This window comes from Pteronotus mesoamericanus, unplaced genomic scaffold (assembly GCF_021234165.1).
Source record: "Pteronotus mesoamericanus isolate MK-2021 breed Mesoamerican mustached bat unplaced genomic scaffold, CSHL_Meso_final contig_40, whole genome shotgun sequence".
NCBI lineage: Eukaryota > Metazoa > Chordata > Mammalia > Chiroptera > Mormoopidae > Pteronotus > Pteronotus mesoamericanus.
Window position 1 is genome coordinate 9479022 of NW_026555150.1, and position 12003 is coordinate 9491024.

Consider the following 12003-nt stretch of genomic DNA (forward strand, 5'->3'; position numbering starts at 1 on the left):
TTACATTAGAAGAGGTTGGATAAAAAGTATCTGGGAACACTTACTATCTTTGCAACTCTTCTGTAAATCTAAAATTATTTCAAAATAAAGGCAATTTTTAAATGAAAGCTATATGAAAAAGAAAAAAATAAAATAAAATAATCCAAGAAAGGGCAGAAAAAGAGGGAAAAGTTGGTGAAGTACAGCTGGCGAGAATCAAAAACAAATAGAGAAATGTATGACCTACCTAAACACAACCATATCGATAACTACATTAAATATAAATGTACTCTAAGCAGTAAAATTGAAAGTCAGAGATCATTCTACTGTATTAAAAATAATACTGACCTCAACATATTTGCTGCATATAAGAAACATTTTTAAACATAAAGACAAAGATAGGTTAAAAATAATGGATAAAGATATACTAAAGATGGCTATTTTAATTTCAAAGTAAGTTTCAAGACAGAATATTACCAAGAGTAAAGAAGTTTAAGATTCTGAGGGAAACTCAAGATGGCCAGTTATAAGGAGTTCATGCTGAACCAGCTGCCCAAGAACAGCATCTCCTCAGTGAAGTTCAACTTCAGCACCTCTCAGTTCCTGCTGGTCTCCTCCTGAGATACACTAGTGCTTCTCTATAATGTGCCAGCCAGCTCCATGTGGCTCAAGTACCAGCACACCAGTATCATTCTGGACTGTATCTTCTACAATCCAACACATGCCTGGAGTGGGGGATTTGATTATTAATTGAAAATGCATTATTTGAACACTGATCAAGAAAATCTTGTTGGAACCCATGATACCCCTATCAGGTGTGTTGAATACCATCCAGAAATATATGTGATGGTTACTGGGAGTTGGAATCAGACAGTTATATTGTGGAATTCCAGAACTCCTTGTAATGCTAGGACTTTCTCTCAGCCTGAAAAGCTGTACACCATCTCAGTGCCTGGAGACAGGCAGTACTGTGGGCTGCAGAGTGTTGGTGTGGGACCTGTGGAACATGAGCTATGAGTAGCAGCACTGGGAGTCCAGCCTGAAGTACAAGACTTGCTGTATATGAGCATTTCCAAACAAGCAGGGTTATATATTGATCTCTACTGATGGCTGAGTGGAAGTTGAGTGCTTGGACCCAAGCTGAGTTACAGAAGAAGAAGTATTCCTTCAAGTGTTACAGACTAAAAGAAAATAATATTGATCAAATTTACCCAGTTGATGCCATTTCCTTTTACAACATCCACAATACATTTGCCACAGGTAGTTCTGATGGATTTGTAAGTATTTAGGATACATTTTACAAAAAGCAACTGTGCCAGTTCTATTGGCACCCCACCAGCATCCCATCACTTGCCTTCAGTAATGATGGGAATATACTTGTGAAAGCATCATAATATATGTATGAAGTGGATGACATGCAACATCCTGAAGATGGTATCTTCATTCACCAAGTGACAGATGCAGAAACAAAATCCAAGTCCACCTAATCATCTCATGAAAGTGGTTTCTCTATGGAAAGTTTGTTTTTCTTTCTAAAAATACATGGTTATCCCCTAAAGGATGCATTATAGTTATTGTGGACACATTACTTAATATGTGGATTCCTTTCTTCTGTCTGATACAAAACTTGTCTGCACCCTTTCATTCCGACTTTGTGTAAGATGAGGAGTCTTGGTGTCCTTGTGCAATAGAAGAATTGCTTCCCACCACACACACAAGCCCAGTTGCTTTTTCTGAGCATCTTTAGCTCTTTTTGTAAAATAATATGAACCTGTTATGTCCATGCTGTCTAATAAATCAGAGATTCAGAACCCTTAAAAAAGACATTTATAATTATGAAAACATCACTTCATCAAAACAATATAACAATATTAAATGTGCAGGTACCAATTAATAAGATCCAAAATACATGAAGCCAAAGCTGACAGAACTGAAACAAAAAATATACAAAATCACAATTTGTTTACTTGTTTTTTCAGTTACTGAGAGAGAGTTTAACAGTTCTCTCTCAGTAACTGAAAAAACAAGTAAACATAAAATCAGTAAGGATGTGGGAGACTTAAACATCACTGTCATTCAACTTGACCTAATTGTCATGAATAGAACACTACATCCAACATCTTCAGAATACATATTCTTCTTAAGCACACATGGAACATTCTCTATGATAGACCACATGCTGGGCCATAAAACAAATCTCAATAAATTTTAAAGGACTGAAATCACAGAAAGCGTGTTCTCTGAGCTCAACAGAATTAAATTAGAAAGCTATAACAAAAAATGTCAGAAAATTCTTAATTATTTGGAAATTAAATGGCACACTTTTAAATAACTCATGGGTCAAAGAATAATCAAACGGTAATTGGAAAGTATTTTTTAAATATTTTATTTATTTATTTTTAGAGAAAGGGGAAGGGAGGGAGAGAAATATTAATGTGTCATTGTTTCTTGCACAGCCCCCACTGGGGACCTGGCCCATGACCCAAGCATGTGTCCTGACCAAGAATCAAACTGGCAACCCTTTGCTTCGCAGTCTGGCGCTCAATCCACTGAGCCCCACCAGCCAGGGCTGAAAAGCATTTTCAAATGAAAACAGTATATAGACATTTGTGAGATGTTGCTAAAGCAGTAGTTAGGGGGATCTTTATAACATTCAATACTCATATTAGGAAAAAAGAAAGGTCTCATATCAATGACTTCAGCTTCAAATTTAAGAAGCTAGAAAAAGTAGAGCAAATTAAGTCCAAAGTAAGTAAAAAGAAGGAACTAATAAAGGTAAGAGCAGAAATAAATGAAATAGAAAAAAAATAAGGAAAATTGATGAACCCAAAACCTGGTGTTTTAAAAAAGATCAATAATATTGATAAACTTCTACATAGGTAGTGCTAGTTATGTGGTTTTATTCATTTATCAAAAGTCATTGAACATTTTGCGCACTTTTAATGTGTGCATTATACAGGGAGGGGCAAAAGTAGGTTTATGTTTGTTCATATGGAAAATAATACAATAATTAATAAATAATAATATGACAATAAACTGTGTTTTGGGTACTCACAACCACAAACCTACTTTTGTCCCACCCTGTATTGTCTGAAAATTATGCCTAAAGAATAAATACTTCAAAAAAGATGACATACGAATTACCAATAAACACATAAAAATATGCTCAATGTTATCAGTCATCCGTGAAAATGTAAATTAAAGCCCCCATGAGATATTAGTACACACCACTAGAATAAATCAACTGTTAAAAAATAACACCACCAAGTGTATACAAAGCAACAGAATCTCTCTTACATTGCTGATTGGAGTCTAAAATTGTACAGCCATTGTGGAAATCAGCACAGTAGTTTCTCATAAAATTAAACATAAACCAATGCTTTGGGCCAGTAATTACATTCCTAGGTATTTATCAAAGAGAAATTAAAACATATGCCCACAAAAAACCTTGTACAAAAATGTTCATAGCAGAAAAAATTTTTAACCAGATTCATCATCAAGAAAAAAGAGAAATGACCCAAATAAATAAAATGACACATGAAAAAGGAGAAGTAACAACTAACACCAAAGAAATACAAAGGCCTGTAAGATTTATTAGGAATAATTATATACCGACAAACTGGACAATCTGGATGAAATGGATGAATTTCTAGAAACATACAATCTTCCAAAAACTGAATCAGGAAGAATCAGAGAATTTGGACAGACAGATTACAACACTGTAAGAGAAGCAGTAATCAAAAAACTTCGAAGAAAAAAAAAAAAACAACAACCCTAGAATGGATGGCTTCAAAGGTGAATTTTACCAAACATTCAAAGAACTAATAAGCACTGGTTGGGTAACTCAGTTGGTTAGAACATCATCTTGACATGCCAAGGTTGAGGATTCGATCCCTGTTCAGGGCACTTAAAAAGAATCAACCAATAAATGCATAAATAAGTGAAACAACAAATCTTTCTCCCCTTTCTCTCCCCCCACATTTCTCTTTCTCAAAAAAATCAATCAATAAATAAAAAAACTTAAGAAAGACAACTAAGAATTATCCTTCTCAAACTATTCCAAAAAATTCAAGAGAAGGAGAGACTCCCAATCTCGTTTTACAAGGCTAGCATTATCCTAATTCCAAAACCAGAAAGACAAGGATCCCTGTTTGGGCACCAGATGGTGGGGGGGGGGTCCCATGTTGGGCACCAAATGAGGGGGGTACTGCATTCTGCACAGAGTCCTCCCGGGTCACTGCGGATGGAGGAAAATAAAATAAGTCGTTCCAGACACTTCTCAGTCTGCCAGGAAGAGGGGGTGGCAATTCCTTCTAGTGAAGAATGCCCCAAGCCCTTCCCTTGAAGTGGCTTTTAATGAGAATCATATGTGCAGGGGTATACAGCATGGATGCAAAGCTCATTAATCAATGTCCAAAGGCTATGTTTCCAGAGAACAAATAGAGATCATAGATAACAATTGAAGGAACACAGAAATTTGCCTCAAGTCAGGGTCTGGTATACAGGGTGGCACCCATTTGGCCCTGAAATCTGGGAAAGTGATCACATTTTATGGTCGACCCCAAACATCAGTACTCATTAACTCAAGAGCATTCTTAGCAAAGTAAGTTTCAAAGGATTTAATGCATTCCTTTTCCAGGCATAATTGTCCCCCCTGAACAACCTGATCCAGTTTAGGGCTGTATCTGCTTTTAGTATTGTTTCAAGCCTGAGCCAGGAGGGTGGAGAAGAGCAGCCAAGAGATAAGGAAACTTCTTTCAAATAGCATGAGGATACCACCCATATCAAAGCCGAAGTGTGAGGGTCTTTTGCCCCTTCTCTGTGTCCCCCAAGTCCTTCCCTGATGTCCCCTATGCAACTGTGCCTGTCTTAGGTTGCTCCTGCCACAGAGGGTTCTTACCCATCATTGGCTAACCAGCCATCCTCTGGGGCCAAGAAGGGTGATGTGAGGGAGGCAGGGGCTGTGTCCTTGCCAGGAGGACAGGTTTTGTCTCCTCAGTGGACTATTTTCCCAAGGCCTCCTTGCTCAGCTCCAGCCTTGGGGTCCTCTCACCTGGGGGCAAGGCTACAATCCCTGAAACCAGGTGGGATGGTTCCCAACACCAGATAAAGACACTTTAAAAAAGAAAATTATACTTCAATATCCCAAATGAACATAGATGAAAAATCCTCAACAAAGGATAAGCAAATTGGATCCAGCAATACAGTAAAAATACCATACACCATAATAAAATTTCCTTTTTCTTTTTTATTTGTTTATATTTTATTTTATCTTAAAAATCATGTTTATTTTATTACAGTTGTCTCACATTTTCCCCCTTTTCCCTCCTCCACCCATCCCAGCCCCCTGCTCCCACAGTCAATTCCCATTCTGTTGTCCATGTCCATGGGTCATTCATACATGTTCTTTGTCTAGTCCCTGCCCCTTCTTTCCACCATTGTCTTCCTTCCCCATCCCTTCTGGTCACTTTCAGTCTGCTCCATATTTCAATGCCTGTAATTTATTTTGTTTGTTAGTTTATTTTATTCAATACATTCCACTTATAGGTGAGATCATACAGTATTTGTCTTTCACCAACTGGCTTATTTCACTTAGCATAATATTCTCCTGTTCCATCCATGTTGTCACGAAAGGTAGGAGTTCCTTCTTTCTTGTTTTTAAATGCAGATTGATTTTATTTATTAAGTTTTTTAAATGTCAAAATCCATTGTAAAATATTAAAAATTTTAAAACCATTATAAAATATCTACCCCACTCCTTATCAGTTAGGTTATGCTAATGTTGATTCTTTCTGTCTGTCCAAGGTTATACAGCTCTTCTCTCGCTTTTGTTAAGTTGTTTTTTCCAGGTGATTTCTCCACAACTTATTGTAATTCCAGACTTGTCCTAGGAGGAGGTCAGTGTGGCTTCCATTCACTCCTCTGTCATCTTGATCTCCCTAAAATTTTCTTTTTCATGAGGAGGCCATCTGAGATGCACATGGGCTGAAAGTTAAGAGGCCAGGCTTCTAGTCCCATCCCTGTTTCCTGGAACCTTTCCTTTTCTAGGCTTCAGTGTCTCCATCTGTACAGATGATGAGGCAGGACAGGTAGAATGGAATCACAGTTTTCAAACTTTTTCAGTTTGAAGCACTCCCTTTAAACAAAATATAATGTAACCACTCAACATGTATGACAGATGAAAATAGAGTGGTTTCAGCCCCACTTCCCTCTTCAGGGGTTCCTTCAAAATACCTGGGGAAGATCCAGTTCCCCTTTAAAGATCACTAAGTTAGAAGTCCTGACCAAGATGGAGGCATAGGCAGAAACGTTTCACTTCTGAGCACAACCAAAAGCAGGACAACAACCAATTTAAAAACAAAAAACAACCAGAAATGACAGAAAATCAAACTGCGTGGAACTCTGACAACCTAGGAGTTAAATAAACATTCATTTAGACTGGTAGGATGGGCAGAGATGGGCAGCCAGGCAGAGGAGTATGGCAAGGCAGTGGACTTCGAGAGCAAGCAGGGGCTGGCTAACTGGGTGGTCCCACATTCGTGTGTGGATAAACTGGGAGGAATAACTGGAGTTAAACAGACTGAAAAAACAGGGTCCCAGTGTGGGAAACTAAAGACTCAAAATCTGGTGGTAAAATCCTGTGTGAGTTGCAGTGGCAGGAGAAACTCCCACTCTCACAGGAGAGTCCATTACAGTGGCCCACCAGGTCCTAGAATGCACACAAACCCATCTACCTGGAAATCAGCACCAGATAGGGCACAATCCACTTGTGTGGAGCGAGGGACAGGATGGAAAGCGCGGTGAAAGCTGAGCAAGTGGCATTGTTCCCTTTCTGACCCCTCCACCACAGACTGCACCACAATGCCGCAAAGAGGGTTTGCCCTGCCCTGGTGAATACCTAAGGCTCCACCGTTTACATCTTAACAGGTGCACTGAAACAAAGAAATATGGTCCAAATGAAACAATAGACCAAAACTCCAGAAAAAGAACTAAGCGATGAGGAGATAGACAACCTATCAGATTCAGAGTTCAAAACACTGGTAATCAGAATTCTCATAGAAATGATTGAGTTCAGTTGCAAAATGAAGGAAGAGATAAAGGCTGAACAAAGTTGAATAAAGGAAAATATGCAGGGAACCAACAGTGATGGAAAGGAAACCAGGACTCAAATCAATGATTTGGAACAAAAGAAAGAAAGAAACATCCAACTGGAACAGAATGAAGAAACAAGAATTCAAAAAAGTGAGGAGAGACTGAAGACTCTCTGCGACAACTTTAAATGCTCCAACATCTGAATCATAGGGATGCCAGAAGGAGAAGAGGAAGAGGAAGAAACCAAAAACTTACTTGAACAAATAATGAAGGAGAATTTCCCCAATCTGGCAAAGGAAATAGATGTCCAGGAGATACAGGAAGCTCAGAGATTCCCAAAGAAATTGGATCCAAGAAGAAACACACCAAAACATATCATAATTAAATTACCCAAGATTAAAGATAAGGAAAGAACCTTAAAAGCAGAAAGAGAAAAGGAGACAGTTACCTACAAAGGAGTACCCATAAGACTATCAGCTGATTTCTCAAAAGAAACCTTGCAGGCAAGAAGGGGCTGGAAAGAAGTACTCAAACTCATAAAAAGCAAGGACCTACATCCAAGATTGCTCTACCCAGCAAAGCTATCATTTAGAAAGCAAGGGCAGATAAAGTGCTTCCCAGATAAGGTCAAGTAAAAGGAGTTCATCATCACCAATCCCTTATTACATGAAATGTTAAAGCAACTTATCTAAGAAATAGTAGGAGACCAAATTTTATGAACAGTAAAATGACAACAAACTCACAACTATCAACAACTGAACCTAAAAAAAACAAAAACTAAGCAAACTAGAACAGAAACAGAATCACAGAAACGGAGATCACATGGGGAGTTATAAGTGGGGAGGACACAGGGGAGAATGAGGGGAAAAGGCACAGGGAATAAAAAACATAATTGGTAGGTACAAAATAGACAGGGGGAGGTAAAGAATATTATAGGAAATGGAGAAGCCAAAGAATTTATATGTACAATCCTTGGACATGAAGTGGAGGGTGGGGAGGTGCAAAGTGGATGGGGATAAAGCAGAGAAATAATGGGACAACTGTAATACAATAATTAATAAAATATACTAAAAAAAGGATCACTAGCTTAGACCAGTGGTTTGCTGTGCATCAGCATCCCCTGAAAGGCTTGTTAAAATGCAGATTGCTGAGACCCACCCCTGAGTTTCTGACTGAGCACACATGGGATAGAGCCCAGAATTTGCATTTCTAATTCACAGGTGATGCTGGTCCAGGGACCACACTTTGAGAATTACTGGGTTATGTTATACCTATGGATATTTCTATAATTCATGTCCAGTCACTCAATATTTCTATTAAGCCACCTGAGATAGATTATCTAAGATATTCAAGGATGGGAGAGCAGCTGGCATTGTGCTTGACACATAGTAGACACTCAACCAAAGCTGGTGAGATCTAATTCTAAATGCCCTGCTTGTAAGTCTCTTGAGGTATAAAGCCATACTAGCAATTGGTCAAGGGATTTACAGAGACATAAACCTTTCCCTTAATGAGTTTACAGTCTGCCATGGCCCCTCCACCCTCCAGGAAATAACACCCCTACTAATTCCACCAATAAAGGTTATTCCATGTTAAGCATTAATCCTTCCCAGACACTATTTTCCTGATTAACTCCCTAGAAAGGGGGAGGCCATTGGGTCTCTGACTGCTCAGCATTTCTCAGATGCTTTTCCCATGTGTAGGAAGCACAGCCTCTATCCTCTGTGAGTTCTTCCAGGGCAATGATCTTACCTGTACTGCTCTTCCCAGCATCTCATGGCTTCTAGCCCAGTGGCTGGCACCGAGTGAGCACTCAATTACAAGTTTGCTGAATAGAATAAAGAAAGCATGAGTACTCCAATTCACTCAGCCCATGCAAGTTACCAACCCACATATACTGGCTCAGAACTCCCAACCTTACCCTCTGGTCAAGACTGCTCATTTGGGGACTTTGGAAGGGCATGTGGGAAGGGAGTTTTCCAGCCATGTTCACCTGGGATTGCTACCATGGAGGCCTTGTGAACCAGCTTCAGGAACGTACAGGACCTACTATTTGTCACATCTTCCTTTTCAGCCTTGACACTTTCTTAAATTGACACTGACCCTGGTGACAGACTTGATCATTTCCCTTTGCTTCATGATTGTGTTAAGTGACTGCCAAAGTCTTGTTCCTGAATAGTCAGCACATTCCTCAGGACTGAGTGGGAGCCCATCTGCTCTGGGAGTGCTTTCCTTTCCTTTACTGTGCTATTTTAGCTTCAACTTCCCATTTGGACAGAAGCATCTTCCAGCTAGTGGGGAGGGGGAGAGGGTGGAGAGGAGTGCCACAGTCTTCATTCATTTCCCACTCTTCTCCCTGGTCTCTCTAGAAATATATCAACAATAATCAGGTTATGTGCTAGGCACTGCTCTAAACTCTCTATATGTGCTCATATACTTAATCTTTATAACACCCCTGTGAGGAAGGTGCCAATAATACCTATATTTTCCAGATGGTAAAATAGGTGCAGAGAGGTGAAGTGATTTGCCAAAGCTCACACAAAATGTAATAGAGCTGGGATTGAACCCAGGAAGGTTTGGCTCTGGAGGCTAAGTTCTTCCCCACTGGCTCTACCGCCTTGAAGGGATTGAGTTCCAGAGGCTCTAGATCTGGGATCAACGGTATCTGAGACCATGGTCTCTTTCTTGTTCACTATCTGTCAGCAGGACCTAAAGTCACTTGCATTAAAAATGAAATCCCTTGCATAGCAAAAGATGTTCCTCATCCCTTGCCAATGATCCACTCATTTAATATTTGAACTAACAGAGCCTAGGCCTGCAGGAGAATGTGGACTCTATCTAGAGTTAGTTGCTGGGAATCAAGTATGCTCTTCTCTTAATGCATTGCCTCATTTAAGTCACAGGAACTCTCAAGTAGGTTGCAGAGAGGAACTGAGGCCCAGAGAGCTCCCAGCCAACCACAAACCTAGCACATGTGCATGCACTTCATTGATACATTAGCTGTTGAATAGCTAGGTAGCCTTCACTGGATGTTAGGCATTGTCTAAACACTCTCCTATATTGATTCATTCAGTCCTCAGACCAATTCCATGAAGTAGGTACTATTATTAACCCCATATCTCTATTTCACAGTGAAGAAGCTGACATAGAGAGAGATCAAAGTAACTTGCCCGTGGTCATACAGCCAGGAAGCAGCAGATCTGGAATTTGAACCCAGACTGTTGACTTAAACTGTAGGTTCCCTGGTATATGCTATTAACCACTATACTGCTAGTTCTTGGCATTAAGGCCACCTCACAGTCTTTGAGGTGTTATGTTGCCATAGCCCCCTCTACCTCTTCTACATATTTCCCTGCTATTCCAAGTGAATTTGATCTTCCTGATAACCATAACTGGATCCTTTGGTGTCAGGCAGTCCTGGGTTCAAATTAAAGCTTTGCAACTCACTAGCCATGTGACCTCTGTTTCTCTTTGTGCCTCAGTCTCCTGATTTGTAAAGTGAGGATAATAATGGTAATGACCTCAAAGGCTAGCAGTGAGCATTTAGATCAAGCAGTATAGATACCTTCATCACCACCACCACCTCCTCTTCTTCAAGCCAGCCTCAGCATCCTGCAGGGGGAAATGGTACTTCACGCCCTTGCGCTTAGCATTCTAGCCCTCCGTGTCTGTCTTTCCTGTTTGAAATGAAAGGCAAGCCTCCTGTTACAGATTCCCCAAGCTTTTCAAAACTTGTTGATTACAATGCCTCCCAGGAGATCACAGAAACCCATTTCCCTAGCATTCTAAGCAGGAATTCTATTGTCATTTGGTAACTTAAACATGGCCAAGGTGGCCCAGCCCATCTCCTTTCCTCCCCACCCTTAGTGTAGGCAGAGAAGAGACAGTTTTACTGAAATACAAGTATACTCTGCCAGCATCCAACGGACAAAGTCTACAAGAGCAAAATTCACCGGAAAGAAAGGCTCCCATTTCAAATAGTGTTTATTTGGAACCTAAGAATTCCTTGCTACACCAGTGACTGTGGAATTGAGCCTCTCCTTCTTGTCTTTTTTATAGAAAGTATTAAGTACTGGACAGGGAATATCCAGTATCTTTACCACCTTCTTAAATGTCTTTGTCCCATAATTCCACTCTCCTCTAGCTGTATAGTGTCTTGTGACTTAAGTTCAGTAGGGTAGAGCATAGGGTTACCTATAATCAGGCAGTTGAAATTTAAAAAGGAAGACACTTCAGTTATTTCTTCATCCACAGGCTGAGCCCTAACCCTGGCTACTGACTGTCAATCTTGTTCATAGGCTGAGTATACAAGTGCTGAATGAGGTAACTCAACATTAGAGAGGTAAAGCACTTGGACTGCATCACACAGCATCAGTCCTCCATCCCAGTCATATACTGACCATAAACTGCAGCCTATGTTTTTAACCACAAAGAACAAGACTACAAGCACGTGGATGTATCAGTGCAAATGGATACCTATTGCTAGGGTTCTAATTCAAGGACAGATGAGTAGACAAGACATCTTTGTCTCTGAGGGAAAGTTCACTTCTTGGAGGGCTGAGGCTATTAAAAGAATTCTTGCCTAAGGAAAGTGATGTGAATGGTGAAAGAAATCAATAAATTGCTATTGAGCCCAGTTCAACCTCACTTAGTCACACTAATACTAATTGGAGGTATACCTTCAAATTAGTGAACCATTTGTATTGAAGGTTACTTGCAAAGAAATGAAGTTTTATTTCTTTGAATAATTCACAATAACACCAAGTAGGTTAACAGATTGTAGCTTAATCGACGAGGTCTTAGGAGACTTGACTTAATGAAATGAAAAGAATCCCCAATATCAACCATTTGTATGCGAATGGTGCTGCCTTGAAGTATGGAAACTCAGCCTAAGGAGCCTGTTCATATTCAAAAGCCTCTTTCTGCCCAGAA

General features: G+C 39.8%; 1 pseudogene; it reads left to right on the forward strand.

Moving 5' to 3' along the window:
- Positions 1–495: 495 nt before the first annotated feature.
- On the forward strand, positions 496–1466 carry LOC129073336 (mitotic checkpoint protein BUB3-like; annotated as a pseudogene).
- The last annotated feature ends 10537 nt before the right edge of the window (positions 1467–12003 follow it).